The sequence below is a fragment of the Eleginops maclovinus genome, chromosome 14 (genome assembly GCF_036324505.1).
Source record: "Eleginops maclovinus isolate JMC-PN-2008 ecotype Puerto Natales chromosome 14, JC_Emac_rtc_rv5, whole genome shotgun sequence".
NCBI lineage: Eukaryota > Metazoa > Chordata > Actinopteri > Perciformes > Eleginopidae > Eleginops > Eleginops maclovinus.
In genome coordinates this window covers 9,182,918-9,203,878 of record NC_086362.1, presented here as the reverse complement: position 1 = coordinate 9,203,878, position 20,961 = coordinate 9,182,918, and the positions used below count along the sequence as shown (strand labels likewise).

The window sequence follows — 20,961 nt, the reverse complement described above, 5'->3', positions numbered from 1 at the left end:
TATGTTTTAATCAGTCTGAGCCCTGGAGTCCCGTGGAATACATTTTCTCAGTTTGGGTCCCAAATAAAAGGAATATATTTAAAAAAATCCTGAGCCTTGGGGTGTCTAGGTCGTCTTGACTCAAATGGGTCCCAAACTTAATACCCATTTATTTCAAAGGACACCAAAAAAAAAAGCATTATTAAAGAGCTACTTAACTTACCGTTTAGCTTATAAGAGCCCCCTTTACAAGTTTAAACTAAAAGGGGCACTTTGGGAGGATAGTCCTCTGCTAAAGTAAAAAATAATGTGTGTATCTACACCGTCATTGGGATCTGCTCCAGAATGTAATGGGTTCTTTAGTGGTCCATGCTACACTCTTCTATTAAGTGTAATGAAAATTGGGCAGGTACTTTTTTTTCGCAATAATGCTGATTTTTCCAGATTTCTGGGAGGTCAGTTGGAGAGAATCTCTAACGTCTGGATCTTGTGGATGAATGTGTGTTCCACCCTGAGTAATAAGGAAAAGCATTGGTCTTGTTTTTAATCACTGGGTGCTTCATAAAATTAATTATATTTCTTGCATAGTATTTAGACCAAAGGACCAGAAGCTTTATAGTACATTCACATTGATGGCTTTTTGATGGCAGTGGTGGACAGTGGTAACATTTTCTACACAGCAGATAATTGGGATTCTGCGGAAAAATTAAACTGTTAATTATACCAATTTGTAAAAATATGCTAATCAGGTTTCCCTGTCCTCTATCGTCTGCCATGCCTGAGATTTCTGGACAGAGTACCATGTCTCTTCGAAAATGCTAAGTTAACTTTTCTCCTTCTTCTGCACCGAAATAGTCGATGCCATAACTTCCCCCCCTGTCAATACGATCTTATTGCACATGCATTGTAAAGGTCAGCATATTTGGAGTCGAATCCATTTAATTGAATTCCAGCCTCTGAACCTGGCATTGGAAACCTCGACGCAATGCGTGCTGCTCGAGAAAGCACAGCCGCTCCTTCCACGGCGCATCTGGAGGTGTCAGATTCTTAATGCTCGGCGCCATGCTCTGTAAGTCCGCCCTGATTTAAGTTTGTCCCTGTTTGACACTCGCCAGAAGCTCTCACAGAACAAATGGACTTGACGCCAGTCTCCATTGTTTGTGTGTGCTCGCTTTAGATCACATTACAAACAGCCGCGTGTGTTATGAGCCCGGCCCCTCGGGTGACAGTCAACATCCCCTCAGATTGCGTTCCCATGTAAGAGCATGTTTTCAAGCGACTGGCTCCCATGTTGTCAGAGGCACGCTGTGTTTGCTTTGGGTCCCTACATAACATGCGAATAATGAGTGTGAGCTCCAGGGTGAGAGACTCTATTTACAATGTTTGGCCAGTCAGCTGATATAAAACCTGCTTTTAAAAATAAAAGTCCAGGCAGGGACTAAAAAAACAACAGATTTGGAATTTCAAAGCAACACTGATAGCAACAATAACTACTACAGTCCCTGGAAATAGATGGAGAGGGGGGTGGATGAATAATGAATTGCGTACACGGGGGTAGGGGTAATGAGGACAACTGCGCTGTAAGGGACTTTAATCCACACATGAGTTTCAAAGTGTAATAGTACCCTGGGCAGTGCACGTCTCATTGTTTGACATGAAGTGAAGTGGGGAGTGTATTAAAAGGAAGATGATAGAACAAAGATGAAATAAAGTCTTAGAGAAGTTAACGGGAGGTAATTGTGTCGGGGCTCAGCGTGTGGTACTTCAGAATTCACTGCTTACCAAACAGAGACCAGGAGGCGAAGATAACGAGGGCGCATGTGTAGGGATGACCTGGAGCGCAATTGTTAAAAAAATAAGTTACATCTGAAAAATGACACTTATTTCTAGTCTAGATGTACCTGCTGGTGTACTGCAGTCTGTAGATGAAACTATGAGATTACTTACTTCATGTTAATGTAATTCCCATATGGCTTATATATATATGCTTTCCCTACCTATCTTTGAATTTTCTTTTCTTCCCATAATAAGAAAAGTACATGTTACCTCATTGGCCAGATGCTTCAAGTCCACTTTATAAGCATTGGCCTCTCTTGAGACATTCAATCGGTTCCCTGTCTAATAATCAAGGTGTTCTACATCCCAACCTTCATCCAAAAGAGAAAATATATATTTTCTAACCTATGCAATATTCACAAATTCGATCTAAAGCGTTTAGTTTGTTATGCTAATCCCTGAACATGGCTTTAATATTTTTGGAACTGGTTATCCACAGAAAACTCTTTGGTTGGACTTAATTCTCCCATATCAGCAGTGCGAACAGCAAAAAGGGAAAGGCAGTCACACGCTAATCTATAACTCTCCAATTTTCTCTTTTCATCCCAGAAGCCACATTACATTATTACAATTTTAAATCCTTTAAATGCCCTCTTTTCTGCTCTTATGTAACACAAACTTCCAACCATATCCTAGATCAAACTCCTGTATGAACTATCAGAGTTTACCTCAGATCTTGAGACCTTTTAACATCATATTGATCATCGTTTCTCTCAGGCTGTCTCAACCCAGACTTCACAACAGTCTTTTGCTCTTTCTGTCAAATATCTTTCCATATCATAATCCTCTCCAACACGGCACTATCTATCTTTCATTCAATTCTTACCTTCTTACGCCTCCTATATATTAGTATCCCCGCCAAAAAGAGATGAGCTAGTAATTAATCACCAGCTCTATAATCATCCCTTCCCTATGCTCTCGCAAAGCTAAATTTGAGTTTATTTCCTTACCTATATAGCACCTTATTAAGTGTTATAGACTCTGTAGCACCCTTTCAGGTGAGCAAATTCTCCACACACACTTTTACCCCATGGTTCAATTATTCTATTCACACACTGCAAAAATAATGCTGAAATTGTAAAAATACATAAGAAATATTCCACCAGGTCTGGAACGAATCGCTGCAAAGTACAATATGCCCTCCAGCAACCTCTAATTATTGGATCTGATCAATACCAGAGATAATAAAATGATTATGCTCACTGAAACAACGCCGCCCACATGGTTTATAACTAAGAATCATGTCTTCTGATTTAACCGGTTAAGAACCCAAATCACTGACTTTTTACCTCGTCGTGATCGGTTTTTAAAATGTTATTCTAACCTCAACCTTGTAAAGTGTAAAGACAGTCGTCTGCCTAAAGCGCACTTAAAATAAGCTGAAGTTGGATTGAATTGATCGTTCTGGACTACAGGCTGGACAGAGATCAGACCTCGATCCATCCAGAGTAAAGCTCATTTTTGATGTGAGAGTAAAGTTGGCCTTTGATGTGCTCAGCAGAAGCCTGGGCCCATCAGTGCGTACCTGGAGGCAGAAATACAGACAGTTATACCTTGAGACATCATTGCTGCAAGTTTTTCCATCACAAAAAGTTATGTATATTGATAGGTGTAATATATAATTCAACCACAGTTAAAAGTCAAGATGCCGCAGAATAAAGAGGATCCTCAGTTGACAAAGATGTTACGATTGTCAGAGCAGGAGGACAAAATGGAAAAAACATTGAGATGAAAAAGGGGGGGGGGGTAATGAATCTAGGATTAAAACTAATTTGTTCCTGCAGATGTGCACAGTTGCACTTCTGGACGGATCTGGCGGTGGATGTGATTAGAGGGAAAAAATGAAATAAGATAGTGTGTGCTGCATGGGACATTACTGCAGTGGTAGATCAAGGCTCTTTCATAATGATCAAAAGGCTTTTGTCCTTGTGAGAAAATAGAGACTCATGCCCACGCACATTGACATTGCTGCACATAACCAGGCCGTCGCACTTATCCGTCACATCATCCATATCCAGTTTGCGATTATCCCTCACTGGCTAATTCATTAGTTTCCCTGATAAAAATGTAGCTCATTAATTTACCGCTCTTTGTAGAGTGTGTTGGGTATTTGTGAGAGCGGGGAAGCCAGACAGTGGGGTCATAAGCAAAATGAACCAGATTGAAAATTAATTTTGCAACGTTCTTAGGCCTTAATATAATGGTTTGCACCTTTGTGTATGGGGGCATGTCATCCAATTTCAAGTGGTTATGATGTTTCGGCATTAAATGCTTGAGAGGGGTGGAGAGGGGATAGAAACATCCTTATTTGCAGCAGAGAGGATGGATGGAAGGGTGTTTAGTTGTAGAGCAGTTATGTTTACAGTAGCCAGAAGGAGGAGGAACTGGACAGAAAAATATTTAAAGAAAACTGCCGGTCGATAGGGTTGAGGCAGAGTGCAGAGAGTGGGTCAGAACTCACCAAAAGGAGGCGGATGTGAGACGTTGAGGGGAAGAGTCAGATGAGAGAGGAATAAGAGCGATGAAGCAGTGCCTGGGGAGACGGGAACAATGTAGAGAAATTGCGGACAGTGAGGTGTTTAAAAGTGGAGAAAGGTGAAGAAAAGATTGAGGATAAAAAGCTTGAACGGCGAGATACCTGTGCTTTTGTCACAGTTTATTTCATTATCAATGCATATCATGAAAATACGTTAAATGTGTTTCAATGTTGAGTTTAAGACTTATATAAGATGGACATTTTTTATCCCAATTCGATCAAGGTTCTGTTACAAGACCAACATAAAACTCAAAATGTGCTTTAGCTGCAAAATGACTCTGTTGTCATGTTTGGATTTGATATCCATCCTATAGAAGAAGTAGACATTTAAATGTTCATTGCAGAAAGTTGAAATGTCAATTTTCAGTGGAGTTTTGTGCAACTGAGATCTTTTTGTTATACTGTACGCTGACGACCCATCACTTTATGTGTGCGTCTGTGGAATGTGTTCAGTGTGTCTCACATTGTCATTCTTAAACGTACACCTTTTGTCTGCCAGATTGGTTTGCGTTCCATATGGACCCCAATTATTTTCATCTCCACACTCCCATTCTCATCATATCACACATGTTGCACGGTATGAATGTGTTGCACAGGTTGGCTGCTCCCTGGTAACACATGTGGACTGAATGGAGCCCGACCTCATCATTCTTCTATCAGTTTGCATCTGGCTGCCTGCCATACTCCCACAGTCTCTTACAGATTACACGGCACAAGGTTTTTCCTAGACTTTACTTTTTTTTTTTAGACAAAGCTGACCAATGCATGGCTTTTCGGTGTATTTTAGAAACTTGTAAAATTGTTCACCATTTCCTGTGGGAGTCTCACACTGACCCCATCTGATTTGGCTTTCTGCTGTTAGACCATAGGAGACAGTATTAAACTTCCTCAAACTGATTCGCTGCCCTGGTCGATGTTAAGATAAATCACAGTATCTTTTTCCTTCTCAGTCGTAGACATTTATTCAGAGAATGCTGTTATCGTCTTTTCATTTCTGGAAATGATTAAACCCCTTGTATGTAAAACCCAAGTGTGGTTCTTTAAGCAGTCTTATTCAAAAAAGATCTAGAGGCTTACATTTATGCTGAACCTCCAGATAATTCTTGATGGAGGCAGATTGAAGCAGCTCCATGCCTCTGAACTTTGCTCTCTTTCTCTCTCTGCTCCTCCCAGTTGCTCAGATTCCCCCCCCGGGTGCCCTGATGTAATGAAGGGGAGGGCAACCAGTTACATGGCTTGTACAAACATTTTTCCCTAAACTGCACCGATCCCACCCATAACTTACCCCATATCTCTCTTACAGCTACTCACTTTTCTTTTTCCCCCCATCTTAAAAATCTAGACCTTTGCTTGTCAAACCGTATTTTTACCCTCCCTTTTATGTTTCCCCTTCTACTTATGATTTGCATTTAACCCTTACCTTACTCCTCTTGCATTTTACTCAGCTCTCCTCCTTTGAGTCTTTCTGCTCTCACCTCTTTTTACCTCAACTCTTGCTACTTTAGCTCGCAGTATTTCTGTTTGACTCCATTGCACCGCGCCTGTGCTCTTTGCTGATTCCCCTTACACCCTCTGTTTCTCTCTGTCTGTCTGTCATGTGTTTTTAGGCCTTTGAGACTTGCAAGCCTTTGCCAGTTCAGTTTTGCTTGACGATAAAACAGTTGAACTATGAAAGAATGGGTTCTGAGGGAAGGGGAGAGAAGGGGGAAAAGTGATAAGGTGACACATACAGGGTCAGTCTGTAAGAGGGACTGAACAGCCCTTGTTTTTCAAAGACTGAATAAACAGTGAAAAGAGGAAACTGGGACACAAACAAACATAAAATAATCAGGGTTGGGGAGTAAAGGCAAACCTTGTGCAATTTTAAATTGCCTTGTTGCCTTTTTTATTCATATTCTACAACTACAATGTCACCTAAAATGCTGCAAGACCATTTCACAACTGCATGTTGGAACAGCAATTTCTCTTCAAAATAACATACACTTAACTGGGGAGAAAATGTCACCTGAACCAGGCACATTTGCAGGTAGCCTAGATTTGAGAGGTAGCCCTGTTAGATTAGTTTTCCAACTGAAAACACTGAAGCCTAACAGCATGTTTCCATTGATTTCCAGGGAAAAGCTAAATGTTGTACATTAGTACTCCTCTTGCACAGTAATAGCAGCTTCAATTAAAATAGAAAACCCAAATTTTACCCAAATGGACTCGTGTCTTTATGATGCAAGGTCATGGGTTTTTAAATCTTCAGGCAAGAATGCTGAACTAATTATCAACCAGGGTCAAATATTCATGAAACAATTTTTGGTATATTGTGTAGAAATATCAGGTGCTCTACACAATCTGGGCTTTACTTACAAGTTTACTATAAGATTTAAAGCTAAAATAAATACCTAGAAGGGCATTTGTAGAGCTGCAGTAATATGTGAAAAATAGTGTGTATATCCACGCTACAACGTTTCCCTTCCAAATGTAATGGCGTCTTCCTTGGACTGTGCTACACTTTTATGAAAATTAGTTGCAGTAGTTTCTGTCATCCTGCTCACAAACTGAAAACATAACCTCCTTGGCTGAGGTAACAGTAGAATTATAATAAGCAACGTGTAAAATAAGCAGAAGGCGAATCAGGTAGGCTGGCAGAAACGCGGAGTGAGAATAAAGATGGTGCAACGAAAGAAGGGAGGAGAGACTCGGAGGGAAGGAGCAGTGGAGGTGTAGTGACCTACTTAGTGAGGAACGGATGCTGCTGTGTTTTGTATGGAACGTACAGAGAGGGAAGAGGGAAAATATTCACGGAGAGTGAAGGCAGGAAAGGGCCGGAGAGGAATGATTGGCAGTCAGCCATGTTGAATCGTCAGCTTGCCTTGTGTTGTGATTCCACGTGAACCGCAGCAGAACACCGACACAACGCTAAAAACACACACTCTCACATGCTGTTATTCTCTCCCCCCCCATATGTAATTTCCTCTGTTCTGCTGCTGTCATTCTGTCTGCGTCTCTTGCCCCCCCCCCTCCAGTCCCTCTCTAATTGTATCACTCTGGTGTTACTTCTGCCTGCTTGGGCGTACGACAACATGAGTGTATCCCCGTAGGCCGAAACTGGCAGCGTTCACTGACCACATGTCATCGCTGCTCTGAGTGTTAAAGCTCCAGGATAAACTGAGTATAAGACAGGGAAAGCGATAGAAGGGGGTTGAGTCAGGTGAAATTAACTATGTCCCATAAAGGTTCATGGTTAAATGAATGATGATGTCCCGTGATTGTTAAAATGCATCGCTATCAGCCCCACCTTATTGTGTCGAGGAAATTTGTCATATCTAAAAATATCAAGACTAATGCAGGAATATTACATTTTCATTAAGGTTTGCAGTCTCACAATATATACTGAATCATCTCACCTTATGCTCAGTTTGTTAAAACTTTAGTCATGTTAATGAAATGCTAAATGATGTGAACCTTTAATGGAGTTATAGAAGTTGGCCTGTTAGGGTAAAACAATGAAGTTTGGATTTACAATTAGAGAAATGTGACTTACTTTGCTTTTATTCTACCTTTTGACCTTTAACCTTGCACTTGTATACAAACAACCATGTGCTTTTTAAAACAGTTTTTCTGCTGTGCTTCAAATGAACAGCAACTTTTAACAGTTTTATGTTTAAACCTCGTAAAATAGCTTTCTATTAGTTTGGTTACTTTTTAAAGCGTCTGTTTCCTACATATTAATTCATGGGTTATTTATAGATGAAGTGATTTCTATGAAGAGCAGCCCTTTTAATGTGTTAGCAAGTAATCGTTTGCTATGTAGCACACTCATTATTTAAAGACCCTGAATGGATTCATACATGAATATTGATCATGGAGGCTTCAGGCTTGGATGTTGTGTGTAGGCTGTTAATTAACCCAGGATCACTCCAGCTCTATCATCATCAAAAGGTTTTGCATTGCATGTAAATATTACATTGCACGTTGGGTAATTAAATAAGGCAGTTAGCTTATACTGGTACCCCGGGCCGATGGATCCATGTTTTCATTAAACAAGACATTGAAGCAACACGTTATTCCATTTTTTTAGAAAAAGTTTGTGGAATTTAAAGAGGAAGCTCTTCTGGGATAAGGTGAGGAATAGTTGTAGCCTGAAGAAATGTTTGGCGTTATCACACTGAGGAAGATAGGGAGTGACTCTGCAGCAATGATGAAAGTTTAAAGATGGTTTGAACTTTTGGCTGAACCCGAAGGGAGGGAGCGGAGACGAGCCGGAGAAATAGCCAAGGTCTGCGCCACAGGGAAAGAAGTGCCAGGTGCGGGGGGGAAAATTCCTTTAATATTGCACCAGCAGTGAGACGTCAGGCACACTGCTAGGTTTTCCAAATAACTTCCAAAAGATAAATGTTACACAGTTTGGGAAAACTTGCTACAAAATGTGTAAACAAGTTTTCAAAAATGTAGATTGGTTTGACATGGTTGCGTTATAGCACATCGCGGCAGTGCCACTACTCACAGAATATGAAAGTCTGTACTAACTTTTTGTGGCATTCTGTTGGCAAAGCAATTCACTCAAAACCACTCCAGTCTCACCGAGGTGCTAAAGGGAATGTGAAGTGATTCACATTTTCTGTAGGGTTCATCTTCTGGGGAGCATGAATACTGGGACCACTTGTTATTGCAATCGTTATCAATAGCTGCTGAAATATTTTACTGGACCAAAGGGCTGTATGACCAACAATCAATGACCACCATAAAGCCATGCCGGTCCCCTCTTCAAGAATAAATGGTTAAGGGACAAAAGATGTCATTATTTTTGCCACCCACTCAGCTAACAGACACTTCTTTTGAATGATCTGGCACACTTACGCACAGGCTGTATTGGATCTGTTTCTCTGTAAATATCTGAGTTTATAAAGATATTAAAAGCCAGATAGAGGAGCAGTTAGGACGCAGTTTAAGCTCAATGAGGACACTGAACAAGCTGTCTATATTTAAACCTCAAATTCAGCAGTTTCCCCAAGGTGATGAAACATTGAGACTGTTCCTGGAAGCGGGCTGGTTTGTCATGTTTGCGGTTGTTCTCTCATGGCTGTACTAAGCCTCTATTTTTACTGTTGAGACATCACTAGTTGTCTTCTGAATCGTGTAGGCGGAGAAATCTGGAACATAAGTCGTTGTTCATATTGTCAGCATGGCTGTGAGTGGGTTTCGTTTGTGTCCGTCCAACCATATCTCGGAGATTTTGTGTATTTAAAGCAGAAGTATAGCATCTTGTATGTGCCACGGCTGAAGGTTCATCCAAATTTGGACAGCTTGTGTATCAATGTGTGTCCATTCCACCTCCAAAGTCCCAAACAGCTTGTAGTGCAGTCACGGACATCTGGTTGCCACTGACTCTAATGGTTGCACTGATGTTTAATACTGCACGAGGTGTGTGTGTGTGTGATTCTGTGTGTGGGCGCAGTTACCAGGCGTCTGCGCCCATTTCTTCCTGAGAGTATGATGTTGTCTGTGTTTGTGACACAACACGAACATTTTAGGCTAACCCTTTTTGAACAGCTGGGCACATAAAGCTGTTCTTTTAAAATTATGAAAAGGAAGGAGGGGAGGAGAGTGGAGTTGATGTTTGAGAAGGAAATTAGAAGGGACTGTAATGAGATGATGGGAGGACAAAAAGAGACATTTGAGAGGGAAAGAAGAGGATTCAAGCGGCAGGAGGAACGGAGAGAAGATATGAGAAAAACACAGAAGTGGAGGGGAGATGAGATGACGACGGGAAAGAGTGGAAATAAGAGGACAGACAAGGAGAGGATGAACAGAGAGGAAAATTACAGAGTGTTCAGAGAAGGAGAGGAGGCAAGGCAGAATGGGCGATAATTGATGGGAAATTCAGAAGGAAAAGGAGGAAAAAACGAAGAGCAGCAGAGATCTTCTATTGCTCATTAGGGTCATTATACCTCCGTCTGGAGCACACACACTTACACACACGCTGAGAGGATTCGGAGCAGAAGCCTATTTAGTCGGGTATCAAAAAAAAATGAGCCTTTTGATGAAAAGGACTGAAAGGAAGGCTTGTGTGGGAGCCGCTGTGTGTGAGTGTGTCTTTTATAGTGTCAAAGTAGTTAGTACTTAATGATGAATATGGTTTTGTTATGAAGGACACATGCAAACATATTTCGAGCCATGGACTGTTATTGCGCTGTTGCTGGTCTAAGATGCCAGAAAAGGATAATGATTAGAGGAATAAGGAGGACAGAAAGGAAAATAAACACTCAGAGGAAGAAGCAAAGGAGAAATGAAAGAGTTTACATAAAGTACGAATAAAAGGGTAAATCGCGCCAGGGAGGCCTTAGGGACTCAAAGCTGGAGAAAACGGAGAGAGAGGTAGGTAATAGTTTTGTGAGGTGAGGAAAAATAGAGCCTGTACAGAGACAGGAAATGAAGGTGAAATTGAAAGTATAGGAGGAAAATTGAAAAAGAGGGAGAGGCGTGGAGTGGTTGTATTTTGGATTCAGGTAATCGAGCGACTGTGTGTATGCCAGGCAAGCTCTGGACAAGCGCATGTCGAACACAGCCACACAATAAAAAGTCAGGAAAACCTGCAAGGTGGCCGAAACCGAGGCAACAGTGCTGTGGTCGGGGAATGTATTTGACTGTATATGTCCATGTTTTCTTGAGATGGAAAAGCTCAAGTTGTTTCTTTATACACCTGGAATAGAACAAAAAAGCAAAAGAGAATCAAATGTAACTTAAAGGCTAGGAAATCACACGACTTCACTTTGCTGTTCTTTCATTACTGAGATAAGGAAGACAGGAAGTTTATTTGATCATCTGCACACATCCACTTTTTGTCGAGCTACAGATATCTTCGTTTGCTGATGGTGGTTTTTCTTCCTTTGAAATAAACCTAGGTAACAAAAGAGGGTAAGCTACAATCAAATTTAGCTTTAAAGGCTATAAAGTCACTCCAAAACTGATGTTGTTTTTTACAGCAAAATATCACTAGTAAACTCTGTAAATGAAAATGGATTTGTCTTGGCTCATGTTCTCACTTTTGGAACGACTGGTTTGAGAAGACGGCAAATTACTTTTAATTAATGTGGGACCAATAATGCCTGTCTGTCAGCGTATTGGTGACCAATCAGGACGGCTGGAGAAATTCATCACACTGCAGACGATAACTCACAGGGGAGCTTTCAGTAATGATTTAAAACCAAGCGAAACTGCTCCGGTATCTGCACTTTATGTGCGATAGTGAAGTCAAAGGAAGTCTCCGTAATGATCCACTACAGGCATCGGTTTCTGAATCAATGTAATCATGGTCAATATAAAAGCAGATCAGTACGAGGGGCCTCTTGCTGATAGCCAATAGTAACACTTGTGACCTTTTGGTGTCTTCAATAATCCAGTAAGGGAGCGATGATCTACAGGAAGCACTCAGGGGGGCTGAGGGAAAAGCATGGGCACGCATGCATAAATGACATGCATAGATCAGACATACATTTACACTTTGTATAGATTACGGCAATCCAAAATTCAGATCAACCTTATCATCCCACACAGTAGAATGAATCTGTCTAGACCAATAGACCGGAGGAAAACATACACAAATAGTGGTGGATGACATATATGACATATTTTTGTAGGCCAACTTGGAAGTTAGCATCTCCCTGGTTCCCTCGACAAAAAACAATGAGATTTTTATAATGGATTTTGAAATATTGCAGAAAATAAGATATATGGCAAACACAGGCTTATGGTACTTGTTTTGTTCAGCAGGGTAATCTCCAAATATTTACATCAGTCTGTTGTTTTTGAAGCATAAACGCAATCTCCAGAAGTAAAAAGCTAATGTTAACCTATAAAGGAACTACCACACGGTCACATGACACCATCACCACCGCTTGGCTAAAGGTGGCTAATGTTGATGACCTTTGGTCGTGTCGTTTAATCACTCATTAGCAATACCCGATTCAGTGGGGGTTTTATTGCCTTATTTCATGCCATAAACATTTCTTAAGCTTGACCCTACTTAAACTACTTTTTAAATTTAAGGGAACCATAAGTGGTGATATGCTGACCCATTTGAGGGTTTCAGAACTCATACCTGCACCACTCTATAACACTCATACTACACATTTAATTAAACGGTGTTCTGATTTTCCGTTTCACCCGGCCTTGTCCTGTTTGACCACGTTACCAAACATTTCCCACTTCACATGACACCAGTTGGCAGTCAACGTTGTTTCGCATCCTTTGGCTAGCTTTCCTGTCTCTTTGGATGAGCCAAACCAGCGATATTGCATGACTAAACCACTGACATCCAGCCAGTTTATCTCAGCCTCTGAAGACAATGGACTTTGTGGATGTAAGAGGATTGTATGGGGCAATTGTGAGCATGGGCCGCTTCAAAAAGAATTCTCAACAGCTGCAGTATGAGTTCTTGTTCCGGTTCTTTTCACACATCTTTTTTGTCCAAGTGCAAACAAAGTCCAAAAGTGTCTTTCACAACAACTCGCGACACTGTAAAATGCTCCAATTCAAGTCAGGAACAATGAGGATAAACATTAAAATCGCTGAAAAGGCAACATAGCTTTTCACAATATCCAGAAGAAGAAAAATGTCTGCATAGCATTTATAGTGTTTGAGTAGAAGTGTGAGCATCAAAGCAGAGCGGAAATAAAAGCTGAAACAAGAATAGACAAACAATTTCCTGAATAAAATCGTTGAGAACACGCTGGTTCCGGGTCCTCACCATGCCAGATTTTAATTCAGCAAGTTGCAGTTACATTATTCAGACAAGCATTCAAGTCAACTGACAGCAAGACACCCTGTTCAAAAGGACATGAGTAATTTAATCCTAGAAATGGCCAGATCTTTCAGTCGCTTCAAATAAACCATCAACAGATTCCTTGGGAGTCAACCCAGTTACGCATTTAGCCATGGAAGGACAAAGTAGAAAGATGCTTTACTTAGAGTATGTGATAGATACTGTGTCATATAAGTTTAAGTTTTATTCGAAGTCTAAGGCAACATCAGACTTGACTAAAGCAAAATGTAACAAATAAATACCTATATTATTTTACTGGATTTACCGTATTAACCAAATAATAAATCGTACATAAGCATCTTGGTAAAAAAAAGCAACATGTGGGTCTAAACGGGTATTAATATTCTAGTATACAGTATAATGCATATTGTTTTCCCCATTTATCACATCCTGATCCAGATATTTGTGTCAGTATCTGCCCAATATTGGTGCATTTCTTATTAAAAGTGGGATTTTATTTTGGTTTGTCTCGCTTTGGTGTTCCTTTCCAACCCTAAAGACTTCTTGGAAACTCAAACGGTTCAAATGAGGGTGAGTTTTGATCTTGGCCTCATCCAGTTTTTATCCGGTTATACATGTAGACCATATGAAAAGGCTCAAAACAACAGTATAAAGTTTTAATGATGTCCATTCAGAGTCAGTAGTTTTATAGCATTTTAGAGCTTGCCTGAAACAATTACCGGAAAACAAACTTTATTCTCTCCGTGCTCCCTGCCTCGCTTCCTTCCCTCACTTCTCATCTCACCTCGCAACCGCTCTCCCTGCCCGCAGTCATCGGCACGGCTCGACTTCAAACATTAACATGGCACTTATATTCTCTTCTCTCCTCATCTCTGTGTGTTGTTCTGTCTCTTTCCCTTTATTACTCTCTTTACCTCTCTGCGCCTCTTCCTCCCTGTCTGCTCCTCTGCCTCTCTAATTGCTACGCTATCAGTTGGAGCTCAGATATTCCTGTCACTTTCTGTCTGTGTGCATCATGCAGGAGGAGCATGTCGTCTCGCTGTTTCCTCTCCATACATTAGCTTGGAGTGCATGTGTGCGTTCTCCTTCAACTCCATACATAAACTACACTAAGGAAAGAGGAAAAATAAAGTAAGAATGACAGTTTGGGGGATAAGACAAAATTAGCTTAATGGCACAGAGAGTTTCTTGGAGAGTTTTCAGTGTTGTTACAAGTTAACTGTGAAATCTGGTATTGGGTCCACTTAAGGAGCCTGAGGAGTTGGGCTATTACCAAGCTACATTACTTTAAGAACGTTTTAAGCATCAACCATTTGTGGAAACCACCAGAGACCCCCTAATCAAGCCCCCTCTATCTACAAGGCACTGTTTTTAAATAAGGAAGCAGGCAGCGTCTACTGGAACATTCACAAACACTTTATATCTACAACATATTGCAACACCTGGGCGAATCAGTGACTCATTTGTTTTCTTAACATTTACTGATTAGTTTGGCTTAAATCTAGCCAGGATGCAGAGTAGAAGAAGAAGAAAGCATATACTCTTAATCGTCCCAAAGAGGAGATAGTTACATTCTGCATTTGACCCTAGTGTTATTATGTACAGCGCCCGGGGAGCAGTGTAGGGAACGGTGCCTTGCTCAGGGAAACCTCGGTATAGCAGTTGGTCTTTCGGGGACTTGAACCGGTGACATTACCAAGCCAAGTCCCAATGGACCAAAGATATTTTCAATGGGATGTTTCCAAACTAGTAAAAACTAAGCTTGAGATATGTATTTTGTGAGACACATTTGAAAAAACTGTGTACATGTTCACAATAATAACATATTAGGAAGAGTTATGGCTAAGGTATCCTAAATTAACCGAAACAATGTAGGTCAACAAGAGCCAGTATCTGTCTTTCAGACCATGCTATACAAAAACAACATAATTAATTCCACCTTTTAGCTACACTTTTAATATTTTTTTAATAGCAATTGATCGAGTATGTACAATGAGAAACCAACACAGCATCCTCATCCTTTGTTATTTCTTTGTGTTAGCCTTTTCAACTTCAAATGTCAGTATGAGACCAAACAAATGAATGGATGTGCTTTCAAAGAAGGCAGCTGTGTAAAGAAAAGGCAATTAAAGTCCTGAAAAGAGATATAATAGTCAGTAGAAACTGGTATGTAGAGTCAATGCGATAAATGGATGTCGAGGAAATCCTTCCTTTTTTAAATTAGATTAAACGGAACAATAAACGCTTTTGAGGCGTTTTCATGAGTTGAGTCCTTTTGAATAAATGGAGTGTAATGAAATTCTTCTCTTTGGCTAAAAAGAGCCATTTCTCTCCTTCATATATAATTCAACAATGGTGAGTGTGATATTTATCTCCATGATAAATAGCAAGGATCTGAAACAAAGACACTGTGACAAATGTACACACATTCCAAATATGTAGTCTCTCCCAATCTTCTTGCCAAACCTGCTATATAATAATAAATATTCAGATGTATTAACTCACTTTTTTATTTTATCCAAATGGGTTTCTTATAAACATTTCAGTATGGTCAAATTGAACTGTGGAACTTTACTTTTCATGGTGTTGGCCAATTTCCTTTCCATATTCCACTATCCACCAAAAACTCACTAAGTTTTATGACTCGCTGCCTCTGAAACCAAGCCAGTTGGACGTTGTTAAAAACCCATTAATCCATCAATGGAGAAATCGATTTTCTTGGCTGAAAACAAAAGCCTTTTTTAGAAAATTGAGATATATCAATTGCAGGGAGGATTTGTAACGCACCCATGGCAGTTCTTTCATATCAGAGAAATACACCGCTGACCTTCTGTCTGATATACTTCAAGCACTGAGGAATGGTAAGGGAATTTACACAGCGAGACAGTGACAGATAAATAACAAGCAGGAACAAAGGAGACTTTCACAAAATCTAGAGTAAAGTGTGTCAACCACAATGAGAATCCAGTGAAAAACCTCCAGTGATGTTAGCTTGTTTACTTCTGTTTGTTTTTGACTGATAAACAGGAATCTATAGGAGGAAAGGGGTGGATTATTCTAAATAAGGAGCAACGCATCAGGTGAATGTGCAGGACAATGGGAAGGAAATCAATGCCTTTAAGGTCTAAGCAAGACATTTCCAATGCTTCACAAATTAAATTATTAACAGGCCTATCTGTGGCTAGCGTGCGAGAAAGGGATGTAAGACGGAGAGAGACAACGACATGGAGAGGGTGTAAGAGATGAAAGTGGGGTTTCCGTGTAAGACAGCGCCCTGGGCTGAAAGAAGCCGACACCTTGACTTCAATTATTAAAACACTACTTGGCTTTCCGTTCACCTGCTGCTTTACTGTCTCTGTTTCTGCTCTCTGTTTCTGCGGGGTCTTTTAGTAAAACTGTATTGGTTTGAGTCCCAGTTGTGTGCGTGTGAGATAAAGGGACTTCCTCGTCTCCGCGGGCTGTTGTTGTGGCACCATTCATCTCTTCTATCTATATGCCCCAAGGCCAAAATTAAAACGCTTTATATTCACAATGCACAGAGGCACAGCATAAAAGTGCATTACCCCTCATTAGCACATAGTAGAGAAAAGTAAATATGGAAATGATTCCACACATAAATAATGAACAGAAAACTGTTTTGAGGATGTTCTTTTTGGAAATCCTCTCACACCGTCACGTGCGATTCATTTAACTCGAAGGCCATGCAGGGCACACTGAAAACCCTCTGGAATAAAATCAGTGTTTTTATTTCCCTGCAAAACCATATCCATCTGAGTGGCTCCAATAACCGAGGCGGCGCTAGTTGCTAGTTTACAGTCGGCTGCACATCCCATATATACGTCTGTGCAGTAAAGTGTTACAGCTAACATCTGTCTTGCTTCATGTTTGATTAGTCTCCTGACACAAGCAGGACAGGATTGTTTACAGTAAGGAATTGGATTTAGAATAATATTGGACAATATTTCAGGGCAAAATATGTTCCGTGTGTGCACATGAACTCGCTTCATTGCTGTCCAATTCATTTTAAAAGTATGTATATATATGCAAATGTATGCACTTTATCTTGTTCCTTTGTCTGGCTCCAGTTCAATGAGAGTCTACAATGTTACCTCAGGCTTATAGAAGGTTGTGGGTGTATTTAGTATAATTATCATGCTTAAGAGTGTGTGATGCAACAGAAAAATGGTGCACTGTAATATAGAGCCTATTTAGGTGAACAAATTACGCTTTGCACAATGGGGCTTTTGGCGTTGGCGAAGCTACCAGGGGGCCCAAACTTCTAGCAGCATCCCAGATGAGAAACTGACTGAAAGACTGCTGGGTGGCCCTGACGACGAGTTCAAACATTTCACTGCAACTGCAAGTCAGCAACAAAAGCCGGGGTGTCAAGCAACAGAAGTGCCTCGGAGCCACTCACTGATCCTCCGCATTCCCCTTTTTATCACTTTGTTCTGGATAAAAGTGTTAGCCAAACGCCTAAACGGTGTGATTATTCAGCTGAAATATTGTTGCTTGATGCTCAGTTGATCTAAGTGGATACATAGGGAGAATAAGTCTCTAGCTAATAGCGCAGCACCACTTTCAGTGTGAGCCATGTAGCGTTTAGATATAAAATGCAGAAATGGACAAAGAAACCATGGGCAGCCGTCAGACAGTCCCTCAGTGTTGTTGTCTGTTTGGCTTGCGGCGTTATCTGGAGGCAGAGAACAATTGTAAAACATGGTTTGTTCACAGTACATTTAGTGAAAAGAGAGGCAAAGTAAACAGAGTGTAGGTTTTCCCTGGGGCATTTGGGACTGTTGGCAACCGCCTCAAGTCTTCTGTGGAAACAGAGTTGGTGAAAAATATGGCTGAAAAACAACAAGAAATGTGGCCATCATAAATCCAAGTCTACAAAATACTCCCAGAAAGGAGAAGTTATAAATAAACATTGCGCTTATTTTTCCATTCCTGTTGTAACTTACTTTCCACATTTCTTAAAGCCTTCATTTACAAAATACACAATTCTATAAGGCAGAATTGATCTATTTGAGGGAAATCATTATTTTCACAGTGGTTATTCCACACACATTTCATTATTCTGAAAGTGGTGCCCCATCAGCACCTATTTTGAACAACTCTGCCCACATAAAATGTTCTGTCATTTTTTAAAACATGATTGTGTCTTCAAGCCCTTTGTGTAAGCACAGCTGTTGAATCCGTCTTAATAATTGCACATCTTTTTAAAGGTTTTCTATTCTAATCGTATCCTTCTGATGCACCTTAACTACTCTCGGAATTTAAAACAACCATGCAAAGCATCTTACAGAGTTATTCACATGCACGCCAGAGAGTGCTAGTGTGGAACATCGGAATCTATTTCGGTGACACTTGAATTGCTGATGACCGGCCTCGGGCCTTTAAAATCAAAGGGGAGTGCCGGACTTTATTAAAATCGCAGCCTGGAAATTGGGGCTTTGAGCCTTGAAACAGCACAGTGCTCAGGTAGAAGCCGTGTGCGTGGGCAGGAATAGTCGTGGCAATTTCCTCTGCTCCAGCATCTCATTCACTTACAGCTTTATATGTGGAGTCCCTTTCAACTCCTCCTCGGTGATTAAGACACATTTTAAATATTAATCCCAATTGGAAAATACATTAATGTCCATTCGTAGTAGTGATTTGGCATTCAGCTTGATGTCAAGGTATATTGATGGGTGAATTTGATGCTTCCTTGCTACATTTCATGTTCATTGTATGATTATTTTGCCTCCTGTATTAGCATATTTATATTTATAAGACACATACTGCAGCATTGATGTATTACATGGTTGTACAGAAACGTTTTTATAGGTTGTCCAAGCATTGTGCTGCTATACTGTAGGCCATTTGTCTTCATACTAACATGCATTACTGAGGGAATTGTTTTTATTTATAATTTGAGACACACACAATTGCAATAAAGAACACACGCAGCCAGCACTCTCAATACAACGGTGTCTTGTAAAGGGCATAAGGATGATGAACACAATATTGTCGGCCATAAAAGCTCCACATTGTCTGAAAATATCACCAGCACATCGTCAGTGTGGCACAACATTGTTATAATTATAATATCTACTCATCTTCCTCTTCCAGGCCTCGAGGGGCTCCATATGTTGCGGTGTTGGACAGTCCTCACTCCTCCTCACATCTCCTCTCCTCCTCTCCTGCCAAGTGCTCTGGGGCACTGCAGCCTTTTCCGCCGCTCACTCATCTCATGCTTGTTTTCCCTCGCCTCTCATCTCCGTTTATTTTGCTCTTCTTTCATGTCCGTCTGCCGTTGTCTTCCAAGTGCGGGTTAATTTCCGCTCAAGCTACCACCAGAGATGCTTTACATTCCCGCGTCTTTCACATTACACTCCACTTACAAGCCATTAACAAATTCTTTGAAGTGTGTTGATATATTAAAGTGAGGAATGAAACAGCCTCTGTTCTGACATATTGAGCTGACCAGAGTGAAGAAAACCATTTGACTCTCTTGCATAATTGGAAGTATTAACAACACAGTATTTATGCTGTAGGTGTCTGGCATTTAGAGAAGAAGGATAGACAATTGTGAGAAACTTGTGACACAGGTCCAGGGCTGCAATCCAAACAGACATCATGCATCATTGGCTGCTCAATCAATGGGTGCATGCATTATACCCTCTAGTTAGCTCAGGCTTGTATCCTTTAAATAAAGCGTATTGCAGAAGAAGAGCAGTTGCAGGCAGTGATGGGCAAGTTACTACCAAAAGGTAATACAGTACATATTACTTATTACTGTGTTTTTAAAGTAAAAAGTTACATTACATTATTACTGTCTCTATACTACTTTTTCGTTACTTTGAGTTACTTTCACCAAAATAACTGCAACAGTAAGTCTTTAAATGCTAACATGTAGTTTATTGCAGCTCATTAATTAAAGCTATCTATGGCAGTATGCTGAAATGAAACGCATGCTCCGTTTAAGTGGGCTGAATAATATTTGATACCGGTAACATAACGTCACTGTTTATCATTATTAACATGTTAGTGGAGCCTCTGCACGGCCCTGTGACCTGCTGTACATGAACGAGTCTCTATGGCAACGTTAGCTCACCTTGTCATTGGTGTGTTAACGCTTGTTAGCCAGCAATTCCACAGAGGACAGAGGCTGCAGATCTTCAACACTCTGCCACGAGTCTCTGAATATCTCAGGGTTCAACCAGCAGACTGAGAGAAAGTTACCTTCTGTTGCTTCGGCCTGCGCACACTCGTGTCTTTTTCTTTTCCTTTATCTGAGCCTGCAGCTCTGCATTGTGAGCCTGCAGCTATCCATTGCGAGTAAGCAGCTCTCAATCGTCAATCTGTTTCTGCAGCCCTCTTAACCAATAGTAAACAGGCTTACTGAGTTAGTATTCTACCTGCACAATTGTTCCTCTGCTGTCGAATGTCTTGCGAGGTTTGTGATTTCTTAAAAACAAAACACCACATCATGTTGGGTTAAAATGTGTTGCAACTGCATTACTGAGAGTTGTAACTTGTTAATTGTATTATATTACCCACATTTCAGAAGTAATGCGTTATATTACTGCGTTACAGCAAAAAGCTATACATTACTGTACTCCGTTACTTTTGTAACGCGTTACACCCAACCCTGGTTGCAGGTAATAATAAATAATTGGTATATTCTCCCAAAAATACCTGAAAAAATTGCTAAAGTACGGGACCATGCAGGGTGAGCCCATAATAACCCAAACGAAAACACTGAATCTTAAATTGACAAAATGATGCTAGTGTATTTGCATGCCTGCTGCAGCAGAAAACCCCTTTAATTAAATCAAAAGGGATACTGTAT

General features: G+C 40.5%; 1 protein-coding gene across 1 annotated transcript in view; it reads left to right on the top strand.

Annotated features, from left to right (window-relative positions):
* Positions 1 to 20,961, top strand: part of pcxb (pyruvate carboxylase b) — a 267,351-nt gene that overhangs the window by 109,627 nt on the left and 136,763 nt on the right.